Below are 11,103 nucleotides of genomic sequence, written 5' to 3'. Positions count from 1 at the left end.
TAATACGTCTAAAAATCACCATCCTCTCTTCAATTTTCCCGGCCATATCTAGTTCATAGACTTTTAGGTTGCGTTTGGTAGTCTGCATTTCTAGTTAGGATATGATTGAATAAGATATGATATAAAACTTAGAGATTTTGCGATATCCTATTTATTATTTGATGAATCACAATAATAAAGCCGGTTATGTTTATATCATGTCATATTTATTATTTGGTATTTATACATATCAATGTAAATGAACTCGAAAATACACAAATGAAGACTATAATAATCTATTTATAATTTACTTCCAATTCTAGTAAGAGAGAGAAAATATAATCACTCATATTTGCAACTAGGAAAAGTTTCACCTCTCTCGCTAGTTTCGTTAAATTTTAACATGAATCACGGAACTACGGAGGAGAATGAGTTTTGACTCTCTTTCTTTGTTTATAGACTTTTGATGTGAACCAGAAACTTATGAAGGGAAAAAAGTTTTTACTCTTTTGCCATTTTCATAGTGTTTTTATGTGAACTAAAAAACTACAAAAGGAATGGTGAAACTTTAACATGAGTCAGAGATACATAGGAGAATGAGATGTAGATTTCTTGGTTTCCTTTTTTTTTATTTATGGAAATTTCATTCACCCACATTCTTTGAGAATTAGAAAGATTGTTTTTAAGTTTGAATTTGTTCACTTAAAATATGGGTTCTTTACTTTATTTTTATTTACTTATTTTTTTTAATTTTTATATATCTTTTTCCATTATTTTTATTTCGTTACATCATTTCTTAATAAAAAATTTATTAAATAAAAAAATATACTATCATACCTAAAATATGTAATGATATAGATATGAAGTGTGTGTGTATGTATGCACAAAATATTTATTATAACATAGAAAGAAACTAAAATTTATAAAAACATATAGGAATAAATAAAAAAATTAATTTTCATGGTTCATTTTCTTTTTAACATTAGAACTCAAATATGATTCGTATTTAATTGTTATTTTAGTTTACTATATGAGAAGTTTGTCATTTTAGAAAAAATAGTTTTTACACCATAAACATAAGAAATCCTATTCACTTTTATCCCACCTCCCCATGAAATAATTTTATCCAGGCTATATCTCCCTTATATCCCATTTTATCCTGTCATAGGCGAGAGCCAAATATAGGATATGATATAATTTATCTTATCTTGATTTTTATCGTGGCTACCAAACGCAGCCTTAGAATTTGGGATTCATAATCATATAGCAGCAAAACTATTAAAACATTTACTGTATGATTTTTCGGTGTTTAATAACGCCCGCTCAAACTCTTAAGCAAGAAATTTTTGAATTTGATAATGATTGCTTAAAATATTTGGGACTTACCGTATAAAAAAACATGCTTTGCAAACCTCTTAGTTTTGATTTGATACCCTTGGTTTTCTTATTAACTAGAAAGAATTGAGCCCAATTTGAGGGTTTAAAATATGACTTATTGAAGTAAAGTCAGTCTAACGTTGAGACACTTAAATTACGATTATTCTCTTCAATGGAAGAGCTGTCCCATATTCGTCGTGGTGATAGTTCATCCAAAACCCTAAGACCCCGTAAATCCTAACCTATTCCCAATAGATTTGCGCGGACAAACACTAAGGATGGATTTGGTTGAGCATTCCTAAGTGGTTTCTAGCCCCCAAAGTCTTTTGGAAGAATGTTGAAGCATTTAGTTCAGCATTGGGCTAGCATTTGACAAATACCGATTTTAGAAAACCTGAAAGCCCAATGCTGTGTTGAAAGGGACTAGCATTGGGCTTTTAGCATTTGGCCAAATGTTAGGAGATTTTTTTTTTCCTTCCAAAACTAACATCATCAATTCTCTATATTTACGATCCCTTTTTACCATTAATCTTCTTCAAAGTTGAGAAGGCGAGATTTGGCCGGTGAGGAACCGGTGAAATGACGACGAGGGGCCGGCAAGGGGCCGGTTGACGAGCAAGGGTTGCTGTCCAAGCGAGCGCCGCTTGGGTCGGCACCTGGGCCACGCGACCTTAGGCGACCGTCTCCGGGGGACGCGCGACCGTCTCCCGGGTCGCTTGAATCCGGGCAATGGCGCCCGAGGTTGCGGGAACCAGGTGTTGTTGCCGTGTTCGTGCGAACCCGGGAGTCGCCCGAGGTCGCGCAACGATCTGCGAGGGCAGCCCGAGGTCGGGGGGCCTCAAACGATAGCCATTGGTGAGCCGGATCATATATATTTGTTTCATTTGCCAATCCGACAAACGGTAATTTTTTTAATTAAAAATTAAAGATTACATTCAAAGTCCCTTTATAATGTTGTTTTTATCAAATACCATTTAACCCAAAGCACATTTTCAAATGAGATTTTACCAAACACAATTAACATTTTTCTAAACCCCTTTAAATTGAAGGCATTTGCATTTCACTTGAGTGAATGGATACCATAGCAACAGAGAAAAGCTAGACACAATTAGCCCTAAGGAAAGAACATTCATCCTATCAGCCCAAACGACAACTATGGAACCATATCCGGCATTTTAAAACCATCCCCAAAATCATTTTTTTTTTTTTTCGGGGAGTGTGTGTTGACGCCTAAATTTTGGTCATCCTTTTTAGTCATTAACCTTTGCATAAAAATTAGGATTAACTTTAGTCCTTACAAAAAAATAATTAAATCATCTTGCATATAGTTTGCACTTAGTTCATTTTATTTTATTTTATTCTTATAGCATGCATGTAGTTGCATTCGATCGACGATGAACGAGATAAAACATATTGGACTAAGTGGGCGGAGAAAGGGGAAGCTTCGTTGAAAAAGGGGGACGAATGCGAAAAAGTTGAGGGAGCTTCATGGTATTATAGTGCAGAGAGAGGGAGTCGTCCAGGGAGGTACATGAGAGAAAACTAGAAAGAGAGAGTGCAAAAGTGGGAATCCACATTCAGTTCTGAAAAATAAGAATTTCTAGAGAGCACACACAGATTGAGAGAGTAGGACACACGGGTGAATACCCGAAGATAATGGAAGGAGAGAATTCAACTCTTCTCGCATGTTCATCCGTTGTCGCTACCTCGCGTCCCAAGACTTCCCCCCCTTGTCGGACCTTGATACCGCATCTTTACTATTGATGCCATTGACCTAACTTGGCGTTTCTACTGATCCGTTGCTGAATTAGGGACGCTCGACTGTCCAACAACGACTCTCGACACTACGTTGAGCGTCCCGAGGTCCCTCGCCTCGCAATCTTTCATCGATCTACGACGAAGCGTGAACCGGAGCCACGACGATCTATCTTTGGAGAAAGCCGCGAAGCTGCGGAACCTCGAGAACCACAGCCATCGCTATCGCTGAATTGAACGTGAGTCTCGCCACCGTGCAGCCTTCCACAGGAGATCGTGCCAACGAAGTTCGGCCGTTGTTCGGGGGAGGCTTCAATCCTGCGTAAGTTCCGGTGGCACTTAATAGAGTCATATGTTTGCCCAGTGTTGGTTGACCAACGAATCCCATAAATTGCTAATTTTTTGGTCAAAATTTCATGCTGCATCATAGCCTTTATTATTATTAAAGAATTCAGAAATAGTTGAAGCTGATCCCACCATGCGGAGCTTTTTCTAACGGCAATTTGGTGAGTCTCATCAAAAGAAGATCTGCAAAAAGCATTCAACGTTGCCACACCACCGAAGGTCCGGTCATGTGTTCATCCGAGCCCCGTAGCCGTTGACGAGCTCTAGTCATCCGCAAGCCTCCCATTGGCTCAAATTCGAATTCGAAAAAGAAAGTTTTTGCGGATAAGGTAAGATTTCTTATTCTAAAAGATCATAATATTTGCTTGCCTTTCTTTGAAATCATTGTCTATCACTCGTTATATACCTCAGATTTGATTAGTGATTTCTAATCCGCAACTTGCCACGAGCAAGGATTTGAATTCAACCTTTAACCGTAAGATTACGGATTAAAGATTGGATTCAGATATTTGCGAAATCTTTTCAAAAATTGGTTGAGATATCCACTTTCTTGATTGATTTGATTGGCATAATATCTTTAGAATGAATATGCTCTTGTGTGATATTTAAAATTCTAAAAGATATTGCATTGCATTTTAGATAAAAATTGCATTAAAATTATGTAGATATTTGTACGTTAATTTACTTTTTAGAATAGGTTAATGTAGATTCGCATTCTAGGATAGAACATGCATATTTGCATTGATTTTCATGTCTAAAATAATTTATCTTTAATATGTTAGGGATTAGGCAAACCTGAACCTTAAATATGAAAGATAATTATCTTTAGGCATATTTTTACTTAGGGTCATTCATTAATCCAAAAATACAGAAAAATAAAACAAGCTTGCCATGTCATTTGCATGCTAGGTTTAGATCATATAGAATTTGCATGTTTAGGTCTTCAATTAGTTCGTAAGCCATGTAGTCATTTTAATTAGACCGTAACATCATTTCTGCATTAGTTTCATTTAATTGCATGTCATCTAGGTTAGTCATGTAGTTAAATTAATTTCATATGCATGCTTAGGATTTCTCTGCATTTAATTTAATTCATTTGCATCTTAGATTAAATTCATGCATTGTATATAGGTTAGTCTTTATCCCATCAAAAAGCAAAAATTCAAAAGTGAGAACAATTTGTCTTGGCGTATGCTTCCCGCAATTACCTTGACTTCTGGATGTTCAATTAATTGATTGTGCAATCGCATGATAACCTTTGTTGGTGACTTAGGTTAAAATCAATTAATGTTGCCCGACAAAAATTTTTCATGAAATAAAATGGTACCGAAAGGGCGTTAGAGTAATCTAGCGTAATCAAGTCCCCGGACTTAGAATCTCCGGTTCGTAGAAGTAATTTAGTTCTCCCGCTAATTTACTTAGGTTTCTAATCGACCTACCAAAAATGATTAGTGGCGACTCTAATTCAAATATCTTTGCATGTTAAGTTGCGATTTGGTATGGACTTGGGAGAGTCCGAATTAGGTTAGTTGAATAATTAACCTAATAATCCATTAGCCTAGAAACCTGATTTTTAGGTCGCGACAGCTTGGCGACTCACTTGGGGACTACCTTGATTTTTTTTGGAAATAAAATTGATTGATTAATCACTTTAGTTTTCGGAAGAATTAAAAGGAACCTTAGTGGACTTAGGCCAATAATTTCATGGGAAAAACTGCATTTTTGTTTGGCAATTGGACTCCAGGTAAGTTCTTAACCTTGTGTTAGATGGTTTTGCAGATGGGAGATATAAGGGGTGGAGTGTGTGGCTAACCCCTTTGTTTTGCAGGATTGGAGTTTGGAATTTTTGTGATTATTTTTTGCAATTTTTGAAGCGGTGTTTGCATATTATTTGTTGTGCATGATTAATTGCTTTAGCACTACACCACACAATAACCCGTGGCCGGACCCGAGCCACTAGTTTTAGGATGGTATTGAGATTGGTTCTAGCGTTCACCGTGGGATCATGGTAGAAAGTTAGTCCAAATTCAATCCCGAATCTTTTTCCAAAAATGAGTTTCAAAAATTAGAACTCATGCCCGGTAGGATTACCGAAGCAAGAGTTATGATTTTTAACTCGAGAAGCCGAAGTGAAATGACCCGGCTAATCCTGGTTACATCGTAGGATTACGATTAATCTTGATTATGTGCGCGAGATTGTCGCCTTGCCGCAAGTCTTTTGCTTCAATTTGTCACCCTCTAGGATAGATAGAATAAGGTTAACTCACGAATCATGTGCATGTCCATGTGATTGTTTATCTTCCTATCCTACGGTAATGTATGCTCCCGAACTTTATCTTATCTTATGTTATTTTTTTTGGGTCGGTCCATGATACTTAGGTTTGTGGCACGTGATCTATAGACAATGGGGCATTCGGATCTCCGTTTTGTGTACGTTCCGAAGGCCGAGTTGAAGCAGATGTGGGGCCATTTGAACGCCGATGCACGGAATTACGTCCTTAGCCGTATGGGTAACATGTTACCACTTTTGGACATTGGATTACAGACTGGGGTTATGCAGGCACTTGCATATTTTTGGTGCCCGGATACCGCTACCTTTATTTTAGGTAAGCACGAGCTCACTCCGACTTTGGAAGAATATAGCATTGCCATTGGAAAACCTTTAGACAGTGATTTAATTCATCCTTGTGTGGGAATTGATCCAATTCTCTTTTTAGCTGAATTTTTGAAAGTTAGCGAGAATAAAATGAGAAAAATTTTGAAAGAAAAATGTCAAATGTGTCCTTTCTCATTTCTCATGGAGCGTTTTTATGAAAGCAATTCATATTTGCGAGGTAGGATTTTCATTCTAGCTTTCTTTGGGCTTGTGATTTTTCCACTTCAAAAGAATTTCATCAATCCATCCATGGCTTGGATAGTTAGGCAAGTTTGTAGTGGAATGAATTTCATTAATGCTATCCTAGCTGAAACTTTCATATCCCCGACTCGTTTCATAAAAAAGGAAGATAAGACATTCCATGCTTCACCCGAACTTTTGCAAATGTGGTTTTTCTCTCATTATGCTGAGTTTGGTTCTAAGATGATTATACCTCGAATAAGTGAAAATGAAAATCCAATTGCAAAATTTCAAGAACTGCAAAGAGATTTTAAAGGATTGTCTTATTCTCAATGGATTGATTTACTTAAAGATCCGAGTCCTAAGGTTTTCTTATGGCAAGCTATATGGTTCCGAGTCTCTGAGGCCCGTTTGTATCACGGTGAGCGAAAGCCCATACCCTTGTTGGGTGTTACAGGTGTGACGAGATATCATCCTCTTCGTGTGGTTCGACAATATGGGGTTTTACAGGACATTCCACCACCACTGGGCCCTGATGCTTTTCAAGTCCAATTCGTTGCAGCCGAAAAATATGCAACCGAGCTTAGACATATCGATCAAGTTTGGCTTGAGTCCGAAACTCGCCAACTATTGCTACCCGAAGCGGAGCTCGAGGGAAAGGAAAGGCTTTATCATGCTAGAACCCGGTATATCCAGCATCATTTCATACCGGCCCATATGCTCCCGAAGTTCCCATTGATGCCCGTGAAGCCCACTCGTGAAGCCGAGATCGAGGCCTATGAGAAGAACGCGCAAAAGGCTAAGAAGCAAATGGAGACCTTGGCTAAGGAAAATGCACGACTTCGGAAAGAATTGGAGGCCCGTTCGTCTATAGATCGTGTCCTCACAAAGACGAGAAAAATGACTTGATTGCCATGTTTAGGAGTCATTGTTTTGTTCTTAGTTAGTTTCATCTTAGTTGTAATTATGTTTCATGATTTTATGGGCTTTTCTTATAATAAAGGTTACTTGTTCGATTGATCTTCCGGTCTTCCTCAAATGTTATTGATTTATTTCATCATCATTTCGGCTTTAAGTTTGTAAATGTGACCTTTGTTTCAATCATTTTTTCGAATTGACATGAATTTTCTCGTGAGGATCGACGAAATTGGAAATTTCCCGATTTAGTCCTTTATTTCGTTTTGGGGTCTAGAAGTCGTCATGGATTGACCCACTATCCGTGTTTGGTATACTCATTGTAGTATTTATCTTTTCGGGTAATTTACTACGGATCCTCCACATTCTTATAACACTCGATCGGTGACAAAGAGAAGGATGGCCAATCAAGCCGAGATTGCAGCCTTGATCGATGAAAAGCTGAAAGAACACATGAATGCAATGAATGAACATGTTGTGGCTACCATGTCCAAGATGATGAATGATTTCATGGCCAAGCAGCAACAAGTCAATGTTGGCTCTCGGTCCGAGATTCCACCTCCAGCCCGCCAAGGTCGTCGCGCTGACAAGGCTCATGCAAGGGATACCGACCCAACTTTTCACTTGGATGATGATGTCATTTTGATCGATACTAGTATATCTCCAGCAGCCCATGTTCATCATCCACCCTTAACCGATGAGAATGTCAAGTTGCTGGCAAAGCTCGACCGCAGGTTGCGAGAAGTGGAGGGAACTCAAAGTATTCCACCCGTTGATCTGTCCATTTTTGCCCGAGTTCAAGTGCCTGAAAAATTCAAGATGCCAACTTTTGATAAGTATGATGGCACCTCAAACCCAATTCAACACATCGAGATGTACCAGGGGCACATGAGCGGATATGTGTCTAATGGACCTTTAATGATCCAAACCTTCCAGGCAAGCTTGAAGGATGCTGCAATGAGGTGGTACACTAACCACCGGATCAACCGAAAGGATTCATGGGAAGAGGTGGCGAATCTTTTCGTCAAGCATTTTAAGTTCAATCTCGATGTCACCATTACACGGGAAGATCTAGAGAGAGCTGAGCGTAAGAAAGGCGAAACTCTAAAGGAGTATGCTACTCGTTGGAGGAACATGGCGGGACAGATTATGCCCGAACCTTCGTAGCGAGATTTGATGAAGATATTTGTATCGACTCTTCCGCACGCAATCCGTTCACGCATGCCGATTACGGTAGTCCGAACGTTTAGTGAGCTCATTTCCATGGGAGAGGAAATTGAGTCCGGGCTCAAGAAGGGGTGGTACGGTGAGTCGGGTGCATCTAACAAGAGATTTTCCGGTAAGAAGGAGAAGGAGTCCGTCCCCAAAGTCAACATGACTTATGCACAAAAGGCACCAGCTCGGGCCTCGAAGTTGCAATTCACCACCCAGCAGCCGACCTCTTATGGGCAGCAAAGCCGGCAGAACCCACGCCGAGCCGCAAACCGCGCGCCTTACTCCACTCCCCGGGTCACTTTCCCAAGTCCCGGCTGTTTTACGAAAGAAGGGTCTGTTGTCCTCTGAGCCGCAGCGTCCCAATCCTCCGAAGTATCCTAGGTATGATCCCACGAAAAAGTGTGATTATCATTCCGGCGAAATGGGTCATTCGGTCGATGATTGTCTTGTACTCAAGCATCGCATCCAGGATCTACTTGAAACCGGGGCATTTGCATTTCAATCGGCTGGTAAACCCAATGTGCAGAGCAACCCACTACCAGATCATTCGATCGATATTTGAAGAGTCATCGATGGAGACGACGCCGGCCATTGATAGCAATCATTTTTTTTAGTCTTTTCATTTCCCCTACGTGGAAACCTTTATCGCTTTCTAGGATTTCCCTTTTTCATGTTGCACTTTAGGATTTGCATTTCAATAAGATGTAATTCGTTGATTTGATATCAATATAATTACGTAACTTTTTCATTAAAATTTGAAATCTTGGTGAAGTATCCCAAACCAATCCGATGACGATAACCAACGAATGAAAAATTTATCATCTATGGTAAGTACTGAGGGTTGGGCTTCTCAAGAATTTTCGTCCTAAGGTGTTAAAAAAAAAAAAAAAAAAAAAAAAAAACGTTTTTGAGAGAAAAATGGTCAAGATATGGTTTAACCCTATTTGTTTTACTGATCCATCTACTATATGTTCGGGGGCAAAAGGGAATATTTTAACTCTAACTATGCACAAGCCTGATCATCCCAGGACAGCCTATGAGATGAATGTCGAGCATTAAAGCAAGCTAGAAATCCCGGGCTAGTCCCAGTCCATTGGCCGCTTGCGGCAATCCATGATTTGTCCTCAACCGATCTTTTGATCGTGCTGTATTAGCCGACGGAAGGCGGGGCAAAACCAAGGCCACCGGACCTCAAAGGGAGTATCTCTACAGAGTTCGACAAATTCTGAAAATGACATTTTTTTTTTCTCGCAGGATCGGGAATAGAAGTGAAGCCTCCGTTAAAGGCCAAAAGTTAAACTTTCAATGTGGGCATAACCGGGAGGCAATTCCATATTATGGGTACTTGATAGAGCCTATCCCAACAAAAAATGGGGCAAATTGACGGGGCATATGACCGACCATGATGGTCCTCGCCGTTAAACAAGCCGGGGCATCGCGAAGTCTTCACTTGACTTGTTTCGTGCATGTTTCCGTTTATACTTGGGGCGATTCAGGAGCAAGCCACTTCTCGGCGTACTCACTAACTTGTTTGATTCATTTAGAAGTTTAGGGGCAATCCATGATCTCCCAATCCAAGAGGATTTTCTTACAAATTTGAATGTGCTTGCATAATTTGTTCAAATTAAGAAAATGCACAAGTTCTTCATGAAACATGACAAGCCGATCCAAATTACTACATTTTGCATACTTAAAAGATGCTCATATATTGCAAAATTCCATGCATGGTTTATTGAAAGAAAAGGTTTGATCAAGTGGTCTGTTTCGCTCTTGTGAAATGATCATATTAAATGAGAGACATCAGGACGACGAAAGGCAAGCCATTTCCATACACGTCCGGATTATTAATCCCCAGTGCGAGTTGAGTGAAAATTTCCGTGCTTACAAGGTAAAGGGTTATCTCGAGAAAAGTATGATGACCAAAGTGATGAGAGGCATTCATTTTTGCTATCTAAACACTACAAGTTATCCTTTGCTTAACCCATTTGAGCGGAGATTCATTTCTTATCCCCGTCAGGAACAACCCCACATTGGGGCAATATCTCAGAAATTCAAAAATGGTTAGAATTTTTCTTGCTTTCACTTGCATCAATCTTCAAGCATATTTACTGCATGCAAATTTTGTGTTAGCTTTAGTGCCTTAGATATGACGAAGAGCATTTCTTTCTATCTCCCTACACACTATACCCTTTTGCATACCCCATTTGAGCGGTAGATTCATTTCAACCCGATTGGTGATCATTCCCATGGTGAACAAATGAAATTAGCTCACGTTCAAAATGATTTGGGGCAAGTGAAAGAAGCTCGAAAAAAGTCAAAGAAATGGTGGAAAAGGACTCCATCAAGCAAAGTTCTCTCTCAAATAAAAATGAGAGAAGAGAAATTGAATTCTCTTGAAAAAAAATAAAAAAAAAAAAGAGAAGGAAGGAAAAGAGAGAAAATCCCTCTCGAAAAAAAAAAAATCAATCAAGGAGAGAGAGATCTAAAAAAAAAAAAAAATTTTTGATGTGCGAGATTGCTTCTCGGAAAGAAATCAGTTGAAAGGATCCCAAAAGGAGTTCACAAATTGCCAAAGCAAAAGTCCGTGATGGAGGCCTAATGGATGATCACCGATCTCCAGTTTCTTCCAATGATACCCTCTTGATAAAAATAAGCCATTCATTTCAAGCCTACCCAAACCT

Source organism: Rhodamnia argentea, chromosome 11 (genome assembly GCF_020921035.1).
Source record: "Rhodamnia argentea isolate NSW1041297 chromosome 11, ASM2092103v1, whole genome shotgun sequence".
Lineage (NCBI taxonomy): Eukaryota > Viridiplantae > Streptophyta > Magnoliopsida > Myrtales > Myrtaceae > Rhodamnia > Rhodamnia argentea.
This window is presented reverse-complemented; position numbering follows the sequence as displayed.